General features: G+C 42.6%; 1 protein-coding gene and 1 long non-coding RNA gene across 2 annotated transcripts in view; both read left to right on the top strand.

The window, feature by feature from the left end:
- EIF4E3 (eukaryotic translation initiation factor 4E family member 3) overlaps window positions 1–27,976 on the top strand; it is a 250,464-nt gene that overhangs the window by 57,233 nt on the left and 165,255 nt on the right. The window lies entirely within an intron of this gene.
- The window catches only part of LOC148774027 (uncharacterized), a 56,276-nt gene that overhangs the window by 11,482 nt on the left and 16,818 nt on the right, over window positions 1–27,976 (top strand). The window contains exons 2-4 of the long non-coding RNA XR_016036132.1: window positions 3,134–3,244; window positions 6,368–6,398; window positions 8,291–27,976. The exon at window positions 8,291–27,976 is cut by the window's right edge and continues 16,818 nt beyond it. This is a non-coding gene — a long non-coding RNA (uncharacterized LOC148774027). The remainder of the gene's footprint in view (window positions 1–3,133; window positions 3,245–6,367; window positions 6,399–8,290) is intronic.

Genomic DNA, 27,976 nt, shown 5'->3' with positions numbered 1-27,976 from the left:
TGTTTCCTTTTTCCACTCCTGTTGCCCCTCCCTGGAGGTGAGTGATCACCCAGGGGCGCTGGCAGCACTCTCCTCCTCCCTCCCCTCCCCCCTCCCCCATTTTCTCTTTAAAGCCACACACCTTTCCCCATAGAGCCCACAGCTACTCTGTGGAGATTGCCTGCTTGTCTGTCCCGCCCATTAGACTTGGTAAAGATGAGACTATGCTTGTCACTTGAAAATAGCCACTGGGTTGTCACCAGTATTCAAAGGATCTTTGGAGTGTAAAACAACCAGGGCTGAACACTAGGCCAGTCCACGGAGCATCTCCTAGGTGAAGGCCTGGTTGGTTCCGTGGATTTGGTTCCCTAGTGGAGGAGGGGGCTTGGCTCTGGCCTATAGTTGCAGTCCTCATCCTCGGTTAAGTCTAGGCCACTTGCCTTGCATGGCCTCCTACAGATGCCCAGGGAGAGTGTGCCTGGCATGGACTGGACCAAACCCACCGTTGGAAACAAGCCCCTGGGGCCCAGCTGATAGCCTGGGAGCAGTTGGCTTTGCCACCTGCACAGACTCTTAACAGTCCATGTCCAGGTTTTTAGGTAAGGTTGTTCTGTAGTAAATTCTTGTTTTGGAATGATGAGCTGCTGCTTGATTCAAAAAGCAGATTTTAATCCACAAAAGAACTTTCCTGAAAGTCAAGATTTACTTTCTGTGTTAAGGCTTAAGAGTTGCTCAAAGTAAAAATGTCCTTGACTTTATGTTAAGGGAAATTGGGAGGAGAATCAAAAATGACAAAGAAACACAAATTTGGAAATAACTGGATGGGTGATGAGACCCATCCTCTACTGGCTGCCCCCTCCCTGTTCTCAAGCCTCCTGTTCTTATCTTTCCATGCAGGTAGCAGTTTGCAGGGAGGGTCTTGCCAATGGTAAAGTATGGAATATAATTCTTTCTAGTCAGGTTGGGTTTGACTACTCACAGGCTAGAAATACTTCCTTGCTTGAAGTGCTGGAGGTGAACTAAAGGATTAGACCCCAGCTGCAAATGTGCACCTTATGTCTGAGAAATGAATCTGGGCAACTGTGCTCATCAGCTCCACTTGCAAGCCCACTTCCCTCTCATTCTGCTGCCAAATTTCCTCTTGTGGAGCTGGTCTCTCTCTCATTGGAGTATTTCCCATGTGTTTGCTAAAGAGACATCACCACCAAGACATCTGCAAAGTCTCCAGGCTTTGAAGTACCCACAGGAAACTCAGCAAAGAGAAATCCAGGGTTACTTTGAGTCTCCCGGGTGGGTGGACATACTGTTTGTTTGGTTTGGTTTGAGAGCAGCTGGGGGTGAAGCCCAAATCCAGGGTGCTGGCACCACCGGAAATTAAAGTGTCTTCACTCTTCTTCTACCTGAGACAGGAGCTTTAAAATTTTTTTTATTAATATTCAAAGGAATGAAAAATAAAAGCACACATTAAAAAGTGTTTAGTTTCCTCTTGTTCAAATGAAATTTCAAATCCACGTGTGTTTTTAAAGTATGTGTTTCTGGATTCATAACCATTCAAATGTAGGTAGCAGGTAAGAGTTGACAAAGGGTGTTTGTATACATTAGTTCAAGCCACCTTGGTAACAAATCAATGTTGTTAGTGTATTAGCATTATTTTGCTAATGAGAGAAAGATGGAAAGACTTGCCCAGCATTGCTTAGCCAGTGTGAGTGGCATCCTGCAGCCCTTTTGATGCCAGAGGAAGTGCTGTCTAACTGAGAGTCTCTTCCAATTACTGGGGGAAAATGGTCTCATACTGAGCTGTTTTCCCCTCCATATCACCCTCAAATTGTAGGATAATCTCTTTCCTTGGGAGTGGAGGTCAGTCTTCATGGGTCCCCCAGATAAAATTAAAGAAAGTATATAATTATCATAATATGATTAATAATGTTTATGGAGTTCTGTGCTGGAATCTGTTGTAAATTACATCTGTGAATGTTGGTAAGCCTCACAGGAACCTTCCTTATCCAGCGAGGTGAAGTGACCAGCCTGCCTGAGGTCAGTTGGCTAGAGGTGGTGAGCCGGAATTCAAATGTAGGTGATCTAACAGCAGGCTCCTCCTCTTAACCCCTCTCTTTGTATAACCTGTACTGAGCTCCTACTAATGCCAGGCCCTTTGTTTGCACTATCTCACTGACTCATCATCACCATCCCCATTTTATAGATAATGAAATAGAGGTTCAGTGCTTTAGTTCTAAGACTTAGGAAGAATTGGAGTCAAGATCCATCAGTGGAACCGGATCTCAGAGTCTCTGCTTCATTCCATGCCCCCAAAATGCCACCGATGCTTTCATTGCACAAAACAGCTGAAGAGCACCTGGGAGGGTAGACTCCAGAGGCACAAGAGGGTGTCTGCTTAGAGCCTGCCCCGAGCAGTGTATCATTGAGGCATTAGATGGGGACGCTGATACCCAGGGAGGCTAAGTCCTTTGCACAAAGACGCATCCACAAGCGAGGGCCGGTGCCAGGATCTGAATAAAAAGTTTGTGCTGAAGCCCTGGTCTAGGCAGTGGTGACTTGAACAACTTTGAACTTCAGAGAGTTCAGGATCCCAGTTTCCATTTCTGCCCCATCTCTGTTACCCCTGAACCTTCAGTCTCCCTCCATTTCTCCCTTCTCCTCCAGAAATGTAGAGAAACTACCACCTACTTCTCAGGAATTTTGCAAAGATTAATAGGATCATTTCAGAATAGTTCTTGGAGCGCATATATGAAAGGTGCCATCCAGAAGAAGAAAGTAAAATAACAATAATAATTATTCTGTTTCAGTGTATTTAGGGAAATCTCCATAGGGGCAATTAAGAGAATACCAGTTTGTACTTGTGGGAAATTCACAAGTTAGTAAAATGCCCATGTCCCTGTGAGGCCACTGGGTGGATGGTGGAATGGACAGGGCCGTGGTACCAGATCTAAACCACCCAGGCTTCTGTACGAAAATAACTTGCCTGCCCAGCTCAGGCCCACAGAGACAGTGCTTTGCCTGACCGCAGCCTAAGTAATGCAGAGTGCTCACCCAGCTTTTTCCAAAAAACTATATTCCCTGGTCATCCACAAAAGAGAACCTACTTTTGGAGGCTTCAGTGTCTGTCCTCTAATTAATTCCTACTCATTTACCACAGGGACAGCTCGGGGCCTCCATGCACTGCTCCCCATCTGCTGGTAGAAACTGTGTTTGTCTTTAGTGGTGGACCTGGCAGATAATGAGGTTTTGATGCCACAGAGCTATTGAGGTGAGTTTATTCTGGGTTGTAAGGAGCCCTTGGCTGGTAACATCTGGTCTGTTCAGATGTCACCCTCTCTCCATTCTGAGGGCCTGGGTTTGGTGGGTAAGATGTTCTCATTTATGATCGACTTGCCTTTGATCTTTGAGACTGGCTTTCTCACTTAAACACCTGGCCGTGCTTAGGCTTTGCACTAGTCCTCAGTCCTGCTCAATGTTCCTTTTCTCCTAATACACAGATGGCCACCACACTGCAGCCGCAGCCTGCTCAGCATCCCACATCAGACATTTTTTCATGTCTAACTGATCAGACAGGATAACCTCTTAGGCAAACACTTGGGTACTTTCTCATCTCTTACAACTTCATTTTCTACTCCATAGCTCCCCCCACCAACTCCTCTCCACCTAAAGTGAGCAGAGGCTGGACCCTTAGAGTAGCTTCTCTTATTGTCTGGACATCTGATCATAATAGTGATTCTGATCCTTGAACCAGGGGTGGGCCTCACATTCTGATTTTTGATGGGCTCCCGGATGATGTTGATGTGTTTGGTCCATGAACCACATGTTGAACGGCGAAGTCTTGCAACAATTCTGGAATATTCTCCACTCTGGCCTCCCCCAGTCATGTTCCTATCTTTTCTCTTTTCTCATTACAAAACTTAACTCCCTTACGTTCTGTGCCCATAGAAGCACCTTCCTGCCCCCTTATGAATATTTCATATTCAAGTGATAATAGCTGGTAGATAAACAGAGTGTAGAATCAAAAGTCTGCATCTTAGAGAGCAGGGTGTAGATCTATGCTGTAATGAGTGTATGAGAATCACATTTCCAACTGGTGAGCCATTATTGTCTTTAATATATCCTGACAGTATTCTGTCTCAGTCAGTTCAGTTGCTCAGTCATGTCCAACTCTTTGCAACTCCATGGACTGCAGCACACCAGGCTTCCCTGTCCATCACCAACTCCCAGAGCTTGTTCAAACTCATGTCCATCGAGTCGGTGATGCCATCTAACCTTCTCATCCTCTGTCGTCCTTTCTCCTCCTGCCTTTGGTCTTTCCCAGCATCAGGGTATTTTCCAGTGAGTCTGTTCTTCTCAACCAGTGGCCAAAGGTTTGGAGTTTCAGCATCAGTCCTTCTAATGAATATTCAGGATTGATCTCCTTTAGGATGGACTGGTTGGATATCCTTGCAGTCTAAGGGACTCTCAAGAGTCTTCTCCAGCACCACAGTTCAAAAGCATCAATTCTTTGGCTTTCAGCTTTCTTTCTGGTCCAACTCTCACATCCATACATGACTACTGGAAAAACCACAGCTTTGACTAGACAGACCTTGGTTGGCAAAGTAATGTCTCTGCTTTTTAATATGCTGTCTAGGTTCGTCATAGTTTTTCTTCCAAGGAGCATGCATCTTTTAATTTCATGGCTGCAGTCACCATCTGCAGTAATTTTGGAGCCCAAAAAAGAAAGTCTGTCACTGTTTCCATTGTTTCCCCATCTGTTTGCCATGGAATGATGGGTTCAGATGCCATGATCTTAATATGAAAAAATTTTAAAGAAGTCACTTTATTGGCAGTATAAAATTATAAATCTGAAAACATAATTAAAGCATTGCCATTACAACTAGATTTAGGCTTTCCTTTTCTTAAATAGGCATGTTAAAATGTCCATGCTCATGTCATTCTAAATGAGCATAAACACTTGAAATCTAGCTGAAACAGTGTCTCTCTCAAGGAAGGAAGCTCCTTTATATCATATTTAAATGGCTTCTTAGGATTCTTACATTGATATATCATAATTGACAGACATGGAGCTGAAAATTCAAGTCACCTATATTCATACCCTGGTTCCTTGGTTTTTCCCACATTCTTAAACTTTGGCTTTCTGCATGTGTATAATAGGCATAGCTATCATTATTTTTTATTGTTATTATTTATTACAATTATTAAATATGGGGCTCTGTAGACTCTACCTCTGTCCCTTGGACAGCCCTAGAAAGCTGCCTAATGACTGATGGTCATGGATATCCATCAGTGAAAACCAACCAGCCTTTAGAGGCCCTGGAGGCCATACTGTGCACATATATCCCTTTACTTTCTGGATTGTAGGTTGGCCCACGATGGGTGAGGAGGGTACCTGGGAGGGGCTGGTTCAGCCAGGACAGTGAGAGTGTTTGGTCTCTGGGGTTTGAAGGTACTGCCCCTGACTATCTGGTATGAAAGGATTTCAGTTTCTAACTGGTCCATCCCCACTTGGCCAGTGAGAATCCTGAGTATGAAATGAGGCAAGTTGTCTAAGATTGCACAGTCAGTGAGTGGTGTCCCAGGGATGTCTCACTCTGGAGCCCATGGCCTTACCCACTGAACAGCCCTCCCCAACAGGACATGAAATAAGGCATGTGAAAGTGTTTCCTGTAGTCTCTGGTATGTGGTCGATGGGTACTCAGTAAATCTTAGTGTTCCTTGCCCTTTGTCTACACTTGGTTCCTGCCTGGATCTCCGTGGAATCCAGTGCTTTCTCATATTTGTGGCTGGGAGGGTGGACGCAGCTGCCACCTTTGACCTCTGTGTTACCCAGCAGAGCCTGGCTGGTGCTGTGACTCATGGTTTCCAGCTTTCTTGGCTGCACCACTGTGCACAGGAGTTTTCTAGCTACAGGTTGGTGAAGTATTCCAGGGCAGGATGTTTACATCCCCTGGAGGAATGGGCACAGAATCAAGCCAGCTCTTGCTTGGCAACCCCTGGCTGTTCTTTCCAGCCTAAGGCGCCCTGCCAAGCCTTCTCAGGAGAGGCAAACATAACAAGTGCTGATGTGCTTCCATTTTATATAGAACATAATAAAAGTTTTCAGGATGATTTATTGTCCTAAACAAGAAGATACAATGGGCTCCATCCATTATTCAACATGCTAATGATAACCTTTACTCTCTTGTCGAGGATGATCTGAGGTAGTGTTCAATGGAAGTACAAAGAATACACAGGGAACACACACACACACAATCCAATGACATTTCATGCCATGACAGTTGGAAAATTAATTGTGGAACAAGGGGATTTAAAACCAAAGGGAAGGGTATTTTTCACATTTGCAACTTTCTGAACGTCATTAAAATTAAAAGGATTTTTTAAATTTTAGGTGATTGACTTGGAAATGTCCCCCACACAAAGTGAGTATTGAGAACTCATTGAATGCTTTCTTGTGATGTTGATTTTTTGCTCTTTTGTGATGTTTAGAAAGTATATCTCTTCCAACCGACATTATTCAAGCCATATGAAGAAGAGGGCCAGAACTGCATCATTTCTCGAGATGCCTGTTCATGGCCGAGTTAACACCTATGCATGGGGATGAGGATGGTGACCTGGCATACCGCTGTTCCTTTTACAGGGGACAAGCTGAGTGCTTTTCCCCTGAGAATTACAGTTAACTGGAAAATAGAAAACTTTGTTTTGGCTCCAAGTGATTTTGATAGATGGGCAGAATCTTCCGTTTCTGATGCATGAGGACTTTTTTTCCTGAGTCAAGAGGAAAAGGTGATCAAAGTTATCTCCCATGGTGCTCAGTGATGCTATGTATCTTTCAATGGATAGCAATAAAAGTTAAATCAGTACAGATAGCTTATTTAGATGAGCACCATAACTCAAGTATTGCTATCACCAGAGATAAGTTCATTTCTGAATTTCCTCTTTATTTGAAGCTTTTTCACTAGTTTGTGGACCGGAAGAGTCTTCTAATAGAGAGGAGAACCTGGAGAGAGTTGAGAGCTAAGTTTCGGATGCCTCTTTCTGTCTTTCAGGGGACTATTTATTAAAGAAATTTGAAAAATAAAAGCAAACACTTTTGTTGATTCCCTTAAATGGTTTTTTGGCTATTAAAATGAAAGCATCCCTAAAAAATCTTAATGCCCTCAGTGATTCTCCAAAAATTTCCTCCATCGTGATTTTTAGATTTATGAGTAATAACAGAAGGCAGCATTTTTCAGTTCTGAATCATAGCAGAACAAGCTGTGTTTGGGAGCAGTCAGGACTTGGGCTCCAGAGTAGGTTGGCTGGGTTACCTAGACAAGCTGGTTAACCTCAACTGGTTTATAATTCCACTGTAAGACCTGAAAGACTGTTGGTCATTTTAAGATTGAAATAAAGCAACATAGGTAAAGTATTTAGTACAGTATCTAGGACAATGGAATCCTTCAAGAAATATTGCCCTTCCATCTCCCTCTGCATTCCTCCAGCACTACCAGATTGCTTAAATATATGTCAAAGTTTTTTAAAAAAATGCACTGCTTAATGAAACTTTCTCAAATATTTCATATTCATATGCTTAGTATTAACAAAAGAAAGTTTATTTTTATTTGTTCATCCCTTTACTAGATGTTGATTAGTGCCTATTGTGTGTAGGTGCCAGGAACAGTTGCCTTCTATTCAGAAGCTGGTGCAACCCAGCTATGCTAGCACTCAAGTCAAATTTTAAAGGTTTCTCCAGGAGGTAAAAATGGCTTGGGGCGATGCTACTAAAACCCACTGGTTATGAAGTTGAACCACTGGGTCTCATTCTAGAGTTTTCCAAAAGATAGCTCTAAAACTATGTTCTTCTTTATTAAGGGATTTCTGAAATTCTTTAGGCTTCTCTCCACCACTGCCTACTTGTAATATCATGTTTAGGATTATTCTGAAGGATTCTGAGACTTTCCACAACTATGTCTATTTCAAGTCTGTTCTCGGAAGATGGAACTCTACAGAAGGCAGTTCACATGATTTTTTAGTCCGAATCTATAAATAATTGGTATATCCATTTTAGCCCCCCAAACTCCCATCTGGTTCTCTGTTCACACGAGGCACTAGGCCGAAAACTTGGAAGGGTAATAATATCTCAAGATACATAAATATCATAGGATAATTGCAATGATAGTAGATGCTCCTTGCCTCTGATTTTTTTGAGGACTGGAGCTTGGGCTTTCCCAAGGTAATTAACTCAATATCAGCAAGCTGGACTGGGGGGAACATCACTTGGAGGAAGGCAGTTATTTCATCTTCCCTGTTCACTTGTCCCCTGTGCCTGCAGGCTTCCAGACTCCTGACTCAGAATCAAGAAGGCTCGACCTGGTCCTTGTTCCTATGCAGACTTTCTCTAATTCCTGCCTGTTAGAGAGGCAGGAGAACACAGCTTGTTTGGGGGATCCCAGATGGAGTTTGCAGGATGGATATTAGGAAAAGCATCTCTTGTGACTGGTAAACTGAGAAATTTAAATTGGAAGAGCAATGAAAAAAGCATACATGTTGGGAGGTGGGGTGGGGGTGAGGCAACCCATGAAGTCACTTTTGCATCTGTGAAGAGTCATCTTGTAGAGTGATCTGCACTTTAAGAATTCCTAATGGGTACAGTCAGTTCAGAGTCTAAGCTCAATGTGTTGGAGTCTCTGATCATGTTCTTCTGATTAAGGGGTGGTGGGAGGGGGAAACAATAACAGACACACAAACACACACTCAAAAGATGGGGAAAATGTGAGCCCAGGCGTGTCCCTGCTGATCTGGGGATGATAGTTGAGAGAAGAACGTTTCAAGTGCAGGGACAGAAGCAAGAATAGCCCCTCAACAGGAAAGGGAAGGAGGGTCAGCAAAGGTAAGTGTATGAAGGGGAGCGGAGGGGCTGAGCGAATCGGGAGCAGAAACCCAGCAAACCAAACCTGCCATGATTTATTGAAGATATTTAATTTGAAATTGTGATCCCTACAATTACCTAAAATGGAGCAGCTAAAAAGGAAAGCAGTTTCATTGTGACAGGGCAGGAAGAACCCGAGACGTATTTGACATTCGAATTCCTTTTTATAAAATTGCCTTTGTTCCAAAGTTCTCCTTTTGGATCTGGTGAGATGCGTATTAATTTTGCTTCCTTCATCATGAATCACTGTGTGCTCTGTGTATTCCTGATGGAGAGAAAAGGAACATCCAGCGGTGGAAGACCACCTGGCACCAGCAACTCAGACTTGCCTTCTGGATCCTTCAGGAGTGATGAGAAAATAAGTGAAGCAGCTTGGGAGGGAGCTGGGATGTGACCAAGGAATTCCTGGAAGGTGAAAGTTGGAGGTGGATCGCTCTGTTAGGTCTTAGACTTTTTGTCATGAAAGAGGGTAGGGCATTACTTTAGTAAAACCTGCTTTCCCATCCTGTAAGCTCATTTCATTTACCCCAAACTTCCTCCCGCCGACACCCCCCCCCCCCCCCGCCTCAGTAAAAACCAACCTGGAATTGAAACCATCTTTTCCCTGAAGTGCCCTCCTGACAGTGACTGGCAGTGGCGGTGACAAAACTAGCAAGTTCTGATGAAATCGTTTAATTCCGGCCCATTCACGATGTACATTCTCTCTGTGGGTGGAAAGAAACCTGGAGGAGAGAGAGGAACACGGCTTAAAGCCTCCAGAAACTGGCAGACAAACTTCCGGAAGGAGGCTCCTCCAAGGAATCTTCTTCTTGAATTAAACCTGGATCTGAAGTACATTGGTTAATGATCAGGCTTAAAAGTGGGGTTGGGTTTCTTTGTGTCTTGCTGATACGGGTCCAAACACTTTGGGCGGGGTGGGGGTGGGGGGCGGTTTAAGATGAGAAGGAAGAAATAAGGCACCATGAGAACACAGAGCTGAAAATTACAGGCCACAACTCACTAACGTAGACTAGTCTATTCTGATTGCCTTCCCAAATACATAATAGCTTGCTGCTTCCTAAATATTGTATTATGCAGTAATAGTCACTGCATGAAAACAGAAATGAGTTTTAAAAAATATTTGTCTCTGAGGTTTGTGTGGCTGTTCACATATTCTCTCAGTGTTCAGCCATTAACAGACGGCACTGAAACAGCTTTTTATTTACATTTTTGAGACACATACTTGGTGTTGTTAATGCAAGGTGATTTTTAACCCCATATCTATCTTTAAAATACTGAAGAGGCAGTCCAGAGTTTTTCCATCTATAAATGTTGGTCATAAACTACCATAAGATGGCACTGTAACATAAATTATGGGAAGAGTCAACTATATGGTATAAGGACTGAAAGAATGAAAAGTCGGGCACCAAATTTGCAGGTGAGCAGACGGGAATTATTCCCAAAGAGCTGCATTAACTAGGAGACTAAAAGCAAGTTATACTCACATTGGATTTTAATCAGGGAGATGCTATCCAGGAATTCAATGCAGAAATGCAGGCAAACCCTTCTATATTTTCAGAGAAAATGAATTCAAATGTAACCTGAAAGAAAGGATTTCGAAAAACACTGAGAAATCAGTCTGCCACCACAGGTACAAAAAAATGGCAAAGTATTTTTCACTCTTGATTCTGTCTCAGGAATATAATAACTAAGGTCAGAATGAAAAGCTTGTTGAACTGTTTTCCCATTCTTCTGACTTCCCTGTCATCCCAGCAAGGGGAGAGAGACAATGTTGGTGAAGTGGCCAACCCCACAGGGCCTGGCTGTAGAGTGTGAATGTCGGTGCCAGCACATTTATCTTCTTGGTGTTTTTTTTTTTTTTTTTTTTAAGCAAAGCAAGCATTGCCTTTTGCAGATGGGCACTGGGGAGTAAAAGTATTTTGGGATATTGATGCAGCAGGCATCGTTGGTTGTGGGTTTTTTTTTTTTTTTTCTTTTATGGCCATGCTCTGTTTGAGAAGGACTCAGTCAGTGCTGCCTCTGCCAAAATGGCCCTTGTTTAGTAGCAATCCCTTAGAGATTATAGAGGAAAGAGGGAAGGAGAATGTCATCCAGATTCCTTTGTAGGGGCTCTGTAGCTTCAGGTGTAGCTGAAAACAGCAGTCCCGCCAGTGTGTTCTCTGGCTCATAGAAAAGCTCTTAAAAGAAAAAATCCATTTCTTGGAGATCTCAGGCTATTGTGATACCAAGTGAGTACTCTCTTTGGCTTGGCATAAGAACAGGTACATGCTCCTCTCTGCTTAGCAAGCAGGTATCCAGGCTTCGTTCTATACGGTACACTCAGGGGTGAGGTAGTGAATGCTGCTGGAAGCATGAGATGGTTTTCAGAAGCGCTTAGCATCCCTGCAAACAGCGGACTACATTTGGCTGAGAGGAGATCACTGGGGAGCCTGGCTTTATATGGAACATTCGGCTCTTTTTCTTAATGATTTCCCCCCACCCCACCCCAGTAGAGGAAAATAGGGAGAACATCAGGGAGCTGACAACATTGGTCAAAGATCAATCAGAGGTGCATCATGGGGGATGTTGTAGTCTAGAAAGCCCACGCCCATTAATGTGGTCTCTGAAGCCCACTGAGCCCAACTTGTTAGCAGATACAAAAACCGACGGTCCTCTCTCCGGTGAGGTGAGCCTCCACTTGGGGGAAGATAGGCTTGGCTGGTCCTTCTGACAAGTAAGCCAGAAGAATCTGCGGAACAGACATGGAGTCATGAGCAGTCTCACTCTAGCAGGTAGACTTGAGGACAGTTGCAACCTTTCACCTCCCTTGTAAAATAGCTGTGGTATTAAGATGTCTGCTTTTCAGAGTATGCAGAACATTAATGGAGGTTTGTCTGGGGATGGAGCAAAGGGAAAATACGTGCCTTCTCATACACTGGTGTCCTCTGTTTCTGTTTGCAAAAATCTGTTGTGAACTCTAATGCCTGCTTTGTTCCTCTGATTACCTGCTTGGTTAAGAATACTGAATTATCCCTCCCAACTCCTGCTAATTGTCTTCATAAATATTGTTTTGGAAATACTGTTTTTGAGACCTCCCCTGCTTTTCTTCCAACAGGATACATTTTTTCCTCAAATGGGCAGAGTTATAGCTTTGTTCATAAGTATGTGAAAGTTGATATTTAAGGATCTCAATCCCTTTTCTGAAACCCTTGGTGCCAGAAAATAGAATTGGCGGGATTTTATAAAGGTACTGTGGTGCGTGGACCATACATCATGTACCCAATAACTGATACATTGATATTTCTGCAGTGAAATGTGTGGATGTTCAGGTTAATGGTCTAAGTAAACTCCATAAAGGTCCTGTATCAGGTCAGGTTTTGCCAACATTGAGTTAGTTAAAAGAACAGAACTGAGAGTTTCTGAATTGTGAATAAGGGAATGCTGGTCTGTCTTCATATTATGTCAGTGTCTTTATATTTCAGAAGAAATAAAATGTCAAAGTTATATCCTAAATCTATGGATTATATATAAAGGTGGACTTTGAGGTTTGGCTTTGAAATGGTCTCTATGCATAATTTCTTACATATCTGTGCTTTCTACTTGTTCCTTCTTCCAGACTAATCAGAACCTCCAGCTATGAGGTTGCAAACTCCTGTGCTTAAGGAGACCACAGAGATACTATGAACTGGGTGGGTTGCTGTAGACAACAAGGAATGATGAGGACCAGGGTGCAGGAGAGCCCTGCAGTGTCCGAAGGACGCACCATCCCAGACAGCTCCTGGTGTCTGTTGCCAAGTGGGAGAGGATCCCAGGTCATGCCCTTTATCAGGATAAATCAGAAAAACAATGTGTATGAAATACACTCAATTTTTAAATGTTAACAATTCAGCTTTTCGAACTTTCCATGCAAAACGTATCACTTGCACTGTTTTCACTAGCACTCAAAGTCATTTATAGCAAAAGGGGAAAACAACAACACAAAACTCCATATATACTCTTTATCTTCCTCACCCACCCCAAGTTTTTTCTCCGGCTTTTTAGTGGTGGTTGTCATTTCCACTCCGGCTTTGAGGACCTCTTACTCAACCTTGACACCCATGGCCATGTATTTAAAACTGTGCACTGGATGCAGTAAAATCACCTCTTTCATGTAGACCTTGTATCACTCATGTTTCCCACTAATTAGCTGTTGAGGGCCTCAGTCCTGGGCTGCCCTCATGCTCCCCTAATTTCTCCTTTCCTCCACTTGTGCATCTCTCCAAAGAGCCACTCTATTATGCCTCTGCCTGTTGTCCTGTCTCCACATTAACATTTTTAAGACTTGAAGTGTAGTTGACATGTAACAGTGTACAAGTTTCAGATGTACAGCACGGTTCAATATTTGTGTATACTGAAAAACAATCACCACAGTGTCGAGTTAACATCTGTTACCATATATAGTTACAAAATTTTTTTCTTATATTTTTCAAGGTTTTTCTCTCAACTTTTGAATATGCAATACAGTATTATTCACTGTAGTGGCTATGGTATGGGCCTCTCAGATGGCACTAGTGGTAAAAATCCCACGTGCCAGTGTAGGAGACATAAGAGATGTGGGTTCGACCCCTGGATTGGGAGGATCCCCTGGAGGAGGGCATGGCAACCCACTCCAGTATTCTTGCCTGGAGAATCATACATTGCATCCTCATGACTTATTTTATAACTGGAGATTTATACTGTTTGACTCCCTTTCCCATTTTGCCTAATCCCAATCCTCTGCCAGAGGCAACCACTGATCTATTCCCTGTATCTGTTTATTTCTTTTTCCTTTTTGTAATTCCAGATATGAGTAAGATCAAATGGTACTTGTCTTTTTCTGTTAAACATTTCACTTAACAGAATACCCCCAAAGTCCATCATCCATATTGCTGCAAATGGCAAGAATTCATTTTTTATGGCTGTATAATAATCCCATTTTATATATGTACTACGTCTTCTTTATCCATTCATCTCTTAGTGACCACTTAGGCTGTTTCCATCTCTTGGCTATTGTTAATAATGCTGCAGTAAGCTTGGGGGTGCATGTATCTTTTCAAATTAAAGTTTTTATTTTTTGCAGATAAATACCGGGAAGTAGAATTGCTGGGTCCTTCTGTTTTTAATTTGGAGGAATGTCCATACTGTTTTCCATAGTGGTTGCACCAATTTACATTTCCACCAATAGTGTACAAGGGTTCCCTTTCCTCCAGAATCTTGCCAACCCTTGTTATCTCCTGTCTTTTTGATAATAGGAATTCTCTAACAGGTGTGAAGTGACACCTCATTGTGATTTTAACTTGTATTCCTCTGATGATTAGTGACGTTGAGATTGTTTCATGGACCTGTTAGCCATCTTTATGTCTTCTTCGGAAAAATGTTTCCTTAGATCTTCTACCCACTTTTTAATTAAATTGTTTGTTATTGAGTTGTATTAGTTCTTTATATATGTTGGTTGTTAACCCCTTAACAGATAAATGATATGTACATATTGTCTCCATTCAGTAGGTTGTCTTTTTATTTTGTTGATATTGATAAGTTCTTTTGCTATGCAAAATCTTCATCCATTTTTAATCTGACCCAACAGAAATAAACCAAACCCCTCAGTAACAAATCCTGTGGATTTTTTCTGATTTTCTTTTTTTTGAGTTTAAAAAGTCAAACTGTGTAATTTTTTTTTAGTGAACTTTTATTGGGATATAGTTGATTTACAATGCTATGTTAGTTTCAGGTGTACAGCAGAGTGAGCACATGTACACACTCATTCTTTTTCAGATTCTTTTCCCATGTGGATCATGACAGAGTATTGCGTGGAATTCCGTGTGCTGCCAGTAGGTCCTTCCTGGTTTTCCACTGTGTATAGTAGTGTATACATCTCAGTCCAGACGCCCAGTGTACCCCTCAGCCCACCTTACGCCTTTCTCTCTGGACTGCCTTCGTTATTTACAGCCTTTGAAACACCCTTCTCCCCGGCGTCTGTGTCACTGCATGCCTGGGCTTTCCTCCTTCCCCATCTTTTCACTCACCATACTCCAGCGTTCTTCCTCCCCGTACTCACAGCCACTTTGTTCTTTGCTAAAACCTGAACGTGACCTCCATCCCAGCCGTTCCACCATCTAGACTTTTAGACTTGGCTTCTCTCCTGATATAAAACCTCAGCTACCAGTTGGGTATTCCACAGGCGACTCAAACTCAACCCTTCCAAAAGAGAACCTCACACATTCCTTTCTAATCAACTCCAGATCCTCTTCCTCATCTCCATTTTCCTGTCCGTGAGTGAAAACCAGTCATCTGTGACCCAACACACTTAGCATTCCAGTAGTCACTGTCGGGATTTGGGTCCATCTTCCTCACAGTTCTTTTTCATCCACACTGTCAGTGCCTTTCTTACTCTTATTACTACTATCTGCACTCTTGGGCTCTCACCCCACTAGCCTGTCCTGTGAAATTGGAGATGATAGTTCCTAAAGCCCATCAACAGCCATATAGTTCACCTGATTGTCCAGTGGCTTCTCCAAAAATTGATTCTTGTTTCCAAGCTGTTAAGACTATTAGTAACCCTAACCCAAATGATTTTCAGTCTGATTGACCACGAGTACCATTAGTACACAGCATACATTTGGTAAACCAGACCATATTTCAAAACTGTCTTATTCTTCCGGAATGAAATGTGCTCTTCCTTATCTACATGGAAGGCTTGCTTACTGCCCAGAGGCTAAGATACAGTTGTTACAGTTTGACCAATTCGTGGATGGTGCCACACAATGTAAACTTTTTGTTTTTTTTTTTAATGTAAACGTTTTTACCATCTTCATTTCAACTTTCTTCAACATGTTCTGCCTTGTAGCTACTCCTGGTGATAAAATGGAAGAAGAGGAGTTCATGGCCTCTGAATATATTTAAAACTCTTTTTATTGCACTAATTATTTCCTGAGTAAGTGCTAAATAGCTGTGAAACTTGGCCAAATAAAAATAACCTGTAGGTCTAAGAGTCAGTAAATTAGTAATAGATTATGAATACGCTGAGCTATGGTAGCAGGAAAAGTCAAAGTTAAGTTTCCCACTAATAGTTATCAGCAGCATCTGCTCGGGCCATGAAAACTAAAAAATAGTTTAAAATGGGATACTTACTGAACCAGGTTTTGCATCAAATATATGTTTCATTCAAAAACCCCAAGGTGATTGATCTTATGTTATCTCTTAGAAAATTTTTCTGGCTCAGTTTTGCAGTGTAATTTGTTAGAAAATGCTATTGGTGTGTTATGAGAGATATGCTAGTTTTTTCCATTGGCTCTCACTAGAAAGATTATCTAAGTCCCTTTTATTTTGTCAACACTCAGGCACAGCAATCTAATAAGCATTTATTTTGGTTCTTAAGTCTATTCATGATAGAATAATATCAAGGAAAGCGCTTCCCACCCTCTTCCACACCCCCCCCGCCCCGTTATCACCAAAGACAGATGAAGGTCCATGTACTGCCTAGGAAGTTTGTATCTGGTGGACGGTAGTCATGCCTCCTAGCACTGGGTTAAGAAAGCATTTTGTGGAATCCATCCTGAGTATCTTGTTCTACTCTGGAGAGAGAATGGAGAAATACTGCTTCCTTTCTCCTCTGAGCTTACCAATAAGATCCAAACCCAATGATAAAATTTGGAGGAGAAAGTTGATTCATCTTTCCCCATACAATTGGAGTTGAATAACCAGACTTCGTAACTGAACAGGTTCTCTCTTTTCAAAGTGGGCAAATGTGGCCTAGCTTTCAAAGTTCAAATTCCAACTCAGGTAATTGGAAATTGTCACATGCCCTCCAGAAGTTGTTTTGTTTCTTGAAATATTATTAATGCCATATTCAGACACTTCAGCATCCACCAGCACAACCACTGTGGGTTGGGAAGCTGCAGTGACTGAGAGAAAACACTAGTATGCTTTCACTTCTCAGGGAAACACTGACTCTGGGGTGTATGAAGACTTGCCTGTCATGTACTGCTCTCCATAGAGTTTCCAGGTCTCGATGATGTCAGCATTTCCGTGCAAGCTGAGGGTTGTAGCCATGGTGCTAGTGGGTGACTCAGCTATGGTTTGTTACATAGATGATGGAAGCAAGTGTCAAGAGAATGTGATAAACAGCTGCGGTTTTTTAAATTGTCCCATGCCAAGTTTATATCCCCAAATTTCTGCACTTAGAGCTGTGTGGCTGAAATAGATGGATACAACATTATTCTGCAGAGGTAAATTCCAGTATCTCCCACACCCCAAGGATGTGTGGCACACTTTAGCGTGCTCAAGGGTTGTTGTACACTTAGGATCAGCAGCTCTTAAATGCCTGCCTGTAACTGAGATTTTTAAGACCTGGATTTGAAGATTATTCTATGTATTAATTGAAAATGTTTGTCGGCTCAAGATACATCACTGTCTGAATCCCATCTAGGTAGCCAAAATTTTACTTTTCTCAATCGCATTTTTCTTCAAACATCACCAGGGTAATATGAATAGAGGTAGGCGATTTTGAAACACACTTCAAATGCCTGGTTTTAGACAAGATGTCTTCTCTTACTTTCCAAGCTCATTGATCCTCACTAGACACATCACATCTGGTTGTGTCTTTCCTGTTCTGTTTATGTAACATAGCATGGTGTCAAGTGGAACTGTATTCTGGCACAATCATCAGCCAAAGAGATCACAAACGTTATTTCTGAAAACTGTGATAGAAGTGTCAGTGTATTTTAAATTTTATTCATGAATTTTTTCCCCCCAAAATAGAGGTATTGATTCTAAAACCTTGTACTTTTAAAATTTATTGTTCAAAGAATCGCTGTGTCGGCAAACTGGAGGGCAAAGAGTTTAGTTGCTCAGGTGAGCAAGTATTTATTGAATGGTTACTTTATGCCAGACAGTCTGGTACCATATTCATTCTGGGCTGCACAGGAGTGAGAGAAACTAAGTTTCTAAGTAGAAATTTAGTAGAAACTAAGTTAACTACATCAAACACCCCGTTCAACAAGCGGGAATTGTGCGCTAACCGCTGCATATACTGATGACTCCCTGGTTTATGTCTCTAGCTCTCACTTCTCCCTTCTACCCCAGAATCAGTGTGTCTCCCTATGTTCCAGTGTCTTCAGGGAGTTGCTCTTTAGGCAGCTTACACTTACGTGTCCACTTACATGTCCAAAGATGACCAGGGCCTGGTAGGGGGGGAAGCAGGGAGTTCATGTTGAATGGGTACGGAGTTTGTGTTTGGAATGATGGAGAAGTTTGGGAAATGGATGTTGGTGATGGTCACAGCATTGTGAATGTACTGCTAACTTCAACATTTAAAAATGATTGCAATGGTAAATTTTATGTTTGTTTATTTTACTGCAATACAAACAGTACATATCCAATACCAACCTCAGTTTCCACTCCCCAAACCTATTAATTCTGGCCATCCTCTTTGTCTCAGAAAATGACACCTCCGTTCATTCTTAGGCTGTGTTAGAAACTTGGTGTCATCACCATTGATTTTCTTTTTCTCACATTGAACACTGACTCCATTCTGAAAACCAGGTGGATGGCTTACCTTCAGAATACACCTAGAATCCACTTATCACCCCACCTCAATTGCTTAATTCAGGTCATCCTTTGCCTAGACCACTGTAGCCTTTTAGCTAATCTGTTTTACTCTTGCACTTCTATAGTTCATTCTCCTCACATAACTAGAGTGATTCTTTTCACATATATGTTCCATCATTCTATTCTTCTGCCCACTTGCTCTACTGCTTTCCTATCAGAGGGCTGTCAAACTCAGGGTCTTTCTGGCCCCCAAACAACCCAGATGATCTAGCCTCTGACTACCTTGCTGAACTCGTCTCCTGTCACTGTTCTGCTCGCTTTGTTCCAGCCACACTGGTCTCCTTGGTGCTCCTAGACATGCCACGCACATTTCTGCCTCGAGTCCCTTACTACCCTCTGCCTACAGTACTCTTCCCCATCTAGTGCCTGTATCAGCTCAAATATCCTCCTGGGGGAGCTTCCTGGGCATTGTCTAAGATAACATCGCCTCCTACACCATTTTTTCTCACTTTGCCCTGATTTATCTATGTGTTTTACTTACTGTCTTTTCCTCTTTCACTGGGATATAAGTTCCATGAAGGCAGGAATTTTTTTTCTGGTTTTGTAAACTGCCTTATCTCCAGAAGCCTGGGACTTCATGGGTTTTCAGAAAATATATGATATGCGGGGCACATAACTATTTTTTTCCTAACTATCATTCTAGTACATTAGTTTGGCTATTACAGAGAATTGAGTTATCAAATAAATTTCCACTTGGGAATGAATTATGTTTTCCTTCTTTCTTACATTAAAACATTTGACTTCAGGCAAAGGAATTTTAGGGCATTAAGTTTTTAAAACATAAAATTTTTAAAAATTAGTAAATTTTGTTCAGCTTAAGACTTAGATAGACATAAGAACAATTCAAGGCAGATAGATGTAATTCCAAAATACATAGTTGAGTCAGTTGTATTGCTTTAGGTTCTTTTGCTTAGAAGATTCAGAGATGCAACAAAAGGGGGCTTCTGTCTTTCTAACCTCAGAGTCCAAGGCCTGGACTTCAGGTATGACTGCATTCAGGTCCTTGAATGATGCCGTGAGTTTTCATTCTTCTGTTTCGGGACAGTTCAGCCTCCTCTGGTATTGGCTTTATTCTCAGTCAATTCTAGGATTCTATCTTCCTTGTCTCTGGTAATCTCAAGGGAAAAAGGGCTTCTTCATATCATGAGTCCAGCAAAAGCCCCAATTCTCAGTCAGATGAGACCATTCGGTGGCCTCCCTTGAACCAAATATTGGATCCAGGGAGATGGAAGATGTTTGTTTGGCAGACCTGAATCACATGCTCATTTTGAAGCTAAGAAGAGAGGGGGAATTAAGGTTGGCCCCACTCAGTCACACTGACAAAGCACCAGAAAGGGCTTATTTAGAGGGGCACCAGAAGAAGTTGAAATGGGTGTGTAAGGGCAGAAACATCTGCTATTCACTAGATCAAAACAAAGAAAAAAGATTGCTCTTGGCTCTGTGATGCCATACATTCCTCTTTGACTTAAATATTTTCAGTTGGTCTTAAAATGTTGTGGTGGGTTTTAAGTTGATTGTGAATGGATTCATATCTATGTAAAACATGAGAGGGATTTCCTTAGGACAGGAGAGTTTGCATGTGCATGTCAGACCATGTGGCAGAAAATGGGAGACATTTGGAGCATGGGGGAGGCTAGGGGAATTGGGACGATTCAGCCAATTTCTCAAACCTTTCCTGACTCAGACATCGTTTCTCCTTGACTGTTGTTGTTGTTTAATCGCTAAGTCATGTCTGACTCTTTGTGACCCCATGAACTGTGGCCCGCCAGTCTCCTCTGTCCATGGGGTTTTCCAGGTAAGAATATTGGAGTGGGTTGCCGTTTTCTTCTCCATCTCCTTAAATGAGGCAATTTCTATTTAATTGAAAAAGTTGCTGGATAGTGTATAATGAAAGTGTATATGTAAAAATTATATGTAAAAGACACTCGCTCCTTGGAAGGAAAGCTAACTATGACAAAACTAGACAGCATATTAAAAACCAGAGGCAGCATTTTGCTGACAAAGGTCTATATAGTCAAAGCTATGGATTTTCCAGTAGTTGTGTATGGATGTGAGAGTTGGATTATAAAGAAGGCTGAGTACTAAAGAATTGAAGCTTTCAAATTGTGGTGTTAGAGAGACTCTGTAGAGTCCTTTGGACTTCAAAGAGATCAAACCAGGCAATGCTTAAGGAAACCAACCCTGAATATTCATTGGTAGGATCCTTTGGCCACATGATGGGAAGAGCTGACTCACTGGAAAAGACCTTGATTCTAGAAAAAATTGAGGGCAGGAGGAAAAGGGGGTGACAGATGATGAGATTGTTACATAACATCACCAACTCAATGGACATGAATCTGACCAAACTCCAGGAGATAGTAGAGGACAGAATCACAAAGAGCCGGACACGACCTAGTGAGTGAAAAATGATAGAAACTTACCCGGTGGTTGTCTCCATCTCTTGACTTGTTTAACCCACATAGAACTCAGCTTCCGTTCAGTTTTCCTATTTCCTTTTGCACAAGTTCCAGCAACTGGACTTTTTAGCCCTATCAGTGAGCTAGGCCCCCAGTCCACTGGAGACTATAGTGTACAATGGTGAGAGCAGTTCTTTGGCCTCAGGAAGATATGATTTTCAGTCCTAACTATGTCACTCCTTGGGTTTATGATCTTGGGCAAGTTGTTTAACCTCCTTGATGTTCTTATCCCTATCTTAGGTCCTAAGCTTTCAGCACTGCTCCATGTCCCTCTAATTAAACTTTCTGGGTCTAGCCATATCATGAATGGTACAGACATACAGTTAGAATGCAGGGTGATTTGGTGGGCAATACAAACCAACTCTGGTGCAGTTAAACAAAAAGAGAATTTGTGGGTCAGGGGTAATCTCAGGTCCAGGAGAGAGGTGATAGCCCTTCTAAGGCAATAGAATCAGGATGAATCAGCTCCAAAAACTTCTGTTCATGTGTAATTCCATTCACATGTCTGGGGAGCATGATTGGTCTAGAGGACTGAGGACACTTCCTAACCACACAGCTGTTGTAGAAAACATCATATTAATATATTCTACACCAAGCCAGGCTTCAGCAGTATATAAACCGTGAACCCCCAGATGTTCAAGCAGGTTTTAGAAAAGGCAGAGGCACCAGAGATCAAATTACCAACATCCGCTGGATCATGGAGAAAGCAAGAGAGTTCCAGAAACACATCTATTTCTGCTTCATTAACTATGCCAAAGCCTTTGACTGTGTGGATCACAATAAACTGTGGAACATTCTGAAAGAGATGGGAATCCCAGACCACCTGACCTGCCTCTTGAGAAACCTGTATGCAGGTCAGGAAGCAACAGTTAGAACTGGACATGGAACAACAGACTGGTTCCAAATAGGAAAAGGTGTACGTCAAGGTTGTATATTGTCACCTTGCTTATTTAACTTCTATGCAGAGTACATCATGAGGAACGCTGGGCTGGAAGAAGCACAAGCTGGAATCAAGATTGCCAGGAGAAATATCAATCACCTCAGATATGCAGATGACACTACCCTTATGGCAGAAAGTGAAGAGGAACTCAAAAGCCTCTTGATGAAAGTGAAAGAGGAGAGTGAAAAGGTTGGCTTGAAGCTCAACATTCAGAAAACAAAGATCATGGCATCTGGTCCCATCACTTCATGGGAAATAGATGGAAAAACAGTGGAAACAGTGTCAGACTTTGTTTTTTTGGGCTCCAAAATCACTGCAGATGCTGATTGCAGCCATGAAATTAAAAGCCGCTTGCTCCTTGGAAGGAAAGTTATGACCAACCTTGATAGTATATTAAAAAGCAGAGACATTACTTTGCCAACCAAGGTCCATCTAGTCAAGGCAATGGTTTTTCCCGTGGTCATGTATGGATGTGAGAGTTGGACTGTGAAGAAGGCTGATCGCCAAAGAATCGATGCTTTTGAACTGTGGTGTTGGAGAAGACTCTTGAGAGTCCCTTGGACTGCAAGGAGATCCAACCAGTCCATTCTAAAGGAGATCAATCCTGGATGTTCATTGGAGGGACTGATGCTAAAGCTGAAACTGCAATACTTTGGCCACCTCATGCGACGAGTTGACTCACTGGAAAAGACTCTGATGCTGGGAAAGGTTGGGGGCGGGAGGAGAAGGGGACGACGGAGAATGAGATGGCTGGATGGCATCACCGACTCTGTGGACATGAGTTTGAGTGTACTCCGGGAGTTGGTGATGGACAGGGAGGCCTGGCGTGCTGTGATTCATGGGGTCGCGGAGAGTCGAACACGACTGAGCGACTGAACTGAACTGAACATCATATGATATGTTTGTTTGTTTGTCCTTTGACTATTTGTTGAGCACCTAAGTTGGTCTGGAATTTGAAATGGAAAAAAAACCAGTGCCTGCCCTTGTGTATCTCATATATAGTTCAACAATGACTTAACAGATAGGATTTTTTGGTTCTAGAATTTAAGGTAAGTCCTTTGTCCCACTAAATCATTGTGCAGAAGAGCAGAGTGGTTCTCCAGAGGGAAACTGAGAACTGTGAGCAGAAGGGGAAGAATGTCTGCTGACAGGGAAAAGCAACAGCTATTCCACTACACCTAATTAGTATATTATTCCAATTTTCAGAGCCTTGGTTTCTTCATCTGTCAGATGGGAATAGTAATGATATGATACTCACAGGGTTATTTTAAGGATTAAGTGGGTTAGCATATGTAATGTTCTGAGAGTAGTACCTAGAACATAAAAAGTGGTTTTCAAGTGTTAACTCATCATCACCATCATCATTACATTGTCATCATCCCAAACTCCTGATCTCCTATGTCTGGTTACATGCTCTTTTCATAATAGGGCCCAAAGAAGTGGGAAATGCCTGTCTATGCCCCAACCCCCCAAGCAGTAGGACTTTTTGAGTAGTAATAAAAAAGAAGAAGAAGACATTTGGCAACTTCTCCTTCAGTAGTCACATAGACATTAGCTTCTCTGATTTCCCCTTTGCCTGGGGATCTGCAGCCTATAAGTGTTAATTTAAAGGGAACGCTCTAAATGGTGACTTGTGCAGGAGCCTCAGGCTGTGCAGACAGAGAGTCCTTCTCTGCAGAAGGTTCCAGGCTGGTGGCTTTATTCCAGCCCTAACCCTGCATGTACTCATAACCCAAAACTGACTGAAAGTGATTGAAATTCAAGTTTTTGTTGAGCTGAGATGCTAAATCCAGGATCAGGAGCATATGGATCACTCCATATTTGTTTTCTGCATATCTGATGTTAGCAATTTAGAACATCACTGGGACGCTCCCTAGAGAATTTCAGTTCTGTAAATGAAACAATTATTTTGGCAGTTTGGGAAATATATATTCATAACTTTCATGGTATTTAAAGGGGAAATACACCTTCCCTGAGTCCCTTTTTCCCTTGCCAGATATGAAGAATGAAATCAGAATGCAGAGGGAATAGATGGCATAAATAGAAAAATCGAGTGTGCCGCGTTCGCAATTGGATTTCTAGGATTGACAGCGAGACAGGAAGTAAAAGGGTTTCTCCAAATCTGGGCACAGGAAAGTTGTAGAGAACACCATGCCTGGGGCATTATGTTCATTCATTCAAACATCACTTGTCTTATAAGCACCTCCTATGTGCTTTTGGTAAAGTCTTAGATTAAGATGACTACTGCTTGCCCTTGGTAGTATGTTCACAGTTTCTAATACTGTATAGTAGGATTCTTTGGTTGCAAGTAACAGAAAGCAACTTAAAACAAGCTTGAGTGAAAGAGAGAAAGTTGTTGTAATGATGACCGGGTGTCTTGTGAAATCCAAGCCAAGGAACTCCTAGAGCTTTCAGTAGGACCTGGACCCAGGAATTAAAAGCTGCATGACCTAGGCAGTCTGTATCTTGTCTGTGTCCCTCATCTTGCATATTTGGTCAGTTTTTCTGTGCTTCCTGGTCTTCCATTTTTCCCTATCCACATAGTAGAAAATGCCTTTCCCCCAGTTTCTGAGTCATGAGATCGCTCCACTTTTGAGAGGTAATCCCAGAAGGAAGAAAAACTCTCTCTCCCAAGGCTAACTATTTGGGAGGGAAACTGATTGGCCTAGTTTAGCCAGGTCTTTACTCCAGATCCAATCAGCTATGGCCAGGGAGTGGGGTTGTATACAACGTATCACTCAAACTGTGGTCCCCAGATCAGCTGTACCAACACCATTACTGGTATCATTACAACACCTCCTTAGAAATGTGGACTCCGAGACTACCTCAGACGTGCTGAATCTCCATGTTTGCAAGATCCCCAGATGACTGTATGCACGCTGAGCTTTGAGAAGTTTTGCTGTCAAACCTACATATCTGTCCATGGTTACTGTGTAGGAGGTGGGCAGATAGGAAGGTTGCCATGAGCTGAGCAGACAGCCCAGAACATTTCTATAACAAATAACATGAAAATGCTCAGTTCTGAGGGTTACTTCCTGAAACATTAGCTCTTAAGGGTATCTATAGAGGAGAGTGACTTAGAAATTTATCTTGATATAGATGAAATCTTCCATGTCTATGTGATGTTTCTCAATAATTGCTTGATGGTTTCTTGCCTCCTCTGGGACTGTGGCAGCCTCTTCAGAGGGTGTGTCTATTCTCAGATGAAGTCTGGATAGTTCATGCTCCCCAAGCTGGCAGATGGGGTTGGTTGCTGAACATGTTGCTGACAAAGTTCAAATGTGGGAATCCCTTGGCACACTGGGTAACTCTGTAATGATGATTGATCATGATCTTGTAGAAAATGCCCTTGGACAAAGGCTAGGAAGACCCAAAATGTCCCCCAGGCAGTGGCAGGCGAGAAAAGAAGGGCAAGTTTTGATTGTGAGTCTTAGAGCGCTAATGCTGAAGAAGACTGTGCCCATCTTCATGACAGTCTGTCTTTGCCTGGTGTTATTTGCACTTTAGCACAGACCCTTTGTCATGGGTCGTTAAGTGTGAGGCTTGTGGCCAAGTTTTGTCTTAGCTTCTCATGTGTTTAGGACCATCTTGTATTTTTTTTTCCTGTCCCTGAGGCACACAGTAGATGCTCTTTTCATGCTTGAGAACACTCAGAGGATCTCATCTTGAATGAAAATGGATACTAACAATGAATGGTCCCTTTGCCATGACTTTTCAAAAGTCTTCTATTTATGATCAACCAGTCTTGTCCAACTGCTTTCACTGGTGATTGAGACAAGCTTTGGGTGCTGAGCACCCTGTGCTTGGGACACTAGAGGAGAATCAAAGGAACAGATCTAACTTCACTCTCTGTTCATATCCATACTTTATGTCCATCCCAGAGTTGTCTGCTCCCCTTAAAATACGTTAGAACAGCAGTCTATGTATGTATGCAAGCATATGAACATGGGGATTACATGTTTAGAATTTCTTTTCTGATAAGGATATATGGTCAGAATATCTGGAGACCCCTAGTTTAGGGCTATAGTTGAAAAAAAATTTAAAAGCAGCGTAGAACCTTTTTTTACTTAAACCCATGTATGAAGTTTGCCACATGCCAGGCACTGTTCTGAGTGTGCTACAGATATTAATGTATTTAGGCTTGCTAACCAGTCTATGTTGGCTTGAAGCTCAACATTCAGAAAACAAAGATCATGGCATCTGGTCCCATCACTTCATGGGAAATAGATGGGGAAACAGTGGAAACAGTGTCAGACTTTATTTTTGGGGGCTCCAAAATCACTGTGGATGCTGATTGCAGCCATGAAATTAATAGACGCTTACTCCTTGGAAGGAAAGTTATGACCAACCTCGATAGTATATTAAAAAGCAGAGACATTACTTTGCCAACCAAGGTCCATCTAGTCAAGGCTATGGTTTTTCCAGTGGTCATATATGGATGTGAGAGTTGGACTGTGAAGAAAGCTGATCACTGAAGAATTGATGCTTTTGAACTGTAGTGCTGGAGAAGACTCTTGAGAGTCCCTTGGACTGCAAGGAGATCCAACCAGTCCATTCTAAAGGAGATCAATCCTGGGTGTTCATTGGAAGGACTGATGCTAAAGTTGAAACTGCAATACTTTGGCCACCTCATGAGACAAGTTGACTCACTGGAAAGGACTCTGATGCTGGGAAGGATTGGGGACGGGAGGAGACGGGGACGACAGAGAATGAGATGGCTGGATGGCATCACCGACTCGATGGACATGAGTTTGAGTGTACTCCGGGAGTTGGTGATGGACAGGGAGGCCTGGCGTGCTGTGATTCATGGGGTCGCAAAGAGTCGACACGACAGCGACTGAACTGAACTGAACTGAACCAGTCTATGAGGATAGGTACTGTTTGGAATCTTACTTGTGGAAACTGAAGCCCAGAGAGGTTCAGTCACCCAGCGAGAAAATGGAAGCTGGAAAACACCCAGGTGGGCTGGCTCCAGGGCTCAGGTTCTCACACGCTTATTAGGCTGTTCCTTCAAACATACTCTGATGTGGAGCCAAATGCACAAACAGAAGTAAACAAGCAGAGTGGAGAGTGAGGAGCTTCTTGGTCTTCCCCTCAGCCCTTTCCTTCCTGCTCGCCTCAGCTCTTTTCCCCCTTTTCCCTGAGGTGCAGAGTACCCCAGGGACATGGTTTGGGAATCAACCTAATCCAGCCTGTTAATTTTGTCAAGTGGTCGCGTTTTACCCTAGGTCAACCAGCTTCCTAGTGGCCAAACAGGGAGAATGGCACTTCTAATTCAGGCCTCTTTCTGCCTCCCCAGATTAGACAGGTAGGGGCTGTGCCTTCATGAAAGCTCCCTTCCCACCACCTCATGTTTAGAAAAGCACATTTCATATGTATATAGGTGTCCTTGCTGCTGCTGCTGCTAAGTCACTTCAGTCATGTCCGACTCTGTGCGACCCCATAGACGGCAGCCCCACTAGGCTCCGCCATCCCTGGGATTCTCCAGGCACGAACACAGGAGTGGGTTGCCATTTCCTTCTCCAGTGCTTGAAAGTGAAAAGTGAAAGTGAAGTCGCTGAGTCGTGTCTGACTCTTAGCGACACCACGGACTACAGCCTACCAAGTGTCCTTACTGCGTGATAGTTCTTCCCTTCTTTATCCTTGTTGAGTGTTGCATGATTTACCTTCCAGGTAATTCTTTTTGCTCATTTCACTGATTTTTCCAAGTTTCAGTCTTGAGCTTATTTCAGGCAGCTACATTTTGAAGAGGACAGAGTGGGCTGTCATGATGCTTTACGTCCACTCAGGCTGAACTGGCCTTTAGCAGCTGCTCCTGCTGACATGGTGGGACTCGGAATGCCACAGTGCATACCTGATGATGGTCTCCCATGTGGCAGTGCTGGGGCAGCCCAGGACCTGTTGGACTTGACTGCACACACTGTGACGGCCCACTTAAAAAAATTATTTGTGATTTGCACTCAGCTATCAATGGAAATTGAGAGTATTGATCCCAACTGATTGCCGAGGACCAAAATGAAGTGAAAGGGTAATTGACTGCCGTGTCCCCCATCGATCGAGCGCCACAGTTCATCACCACTGAAATTATTT

Source organism: Moschus berezovskii, chromosome 24 (genome assembly GCF_049115385.1).
Source record: "Moschus berezovskii isolate FMDL1 chromosome 24, NW_MosBer_1.0, whole genome shotgun sequence".
NCBI classification, from domain to species: Eukaryota; Metazoa; Chordata; class Mammalia; order Artiodactyla; family Moschidae; genus Moschus; species Moschus berezovskii.
Note: the sequence above shows the minus strand (reverse complement) of the source record. Positions and strands in the feature narration are given on the sequence as shown.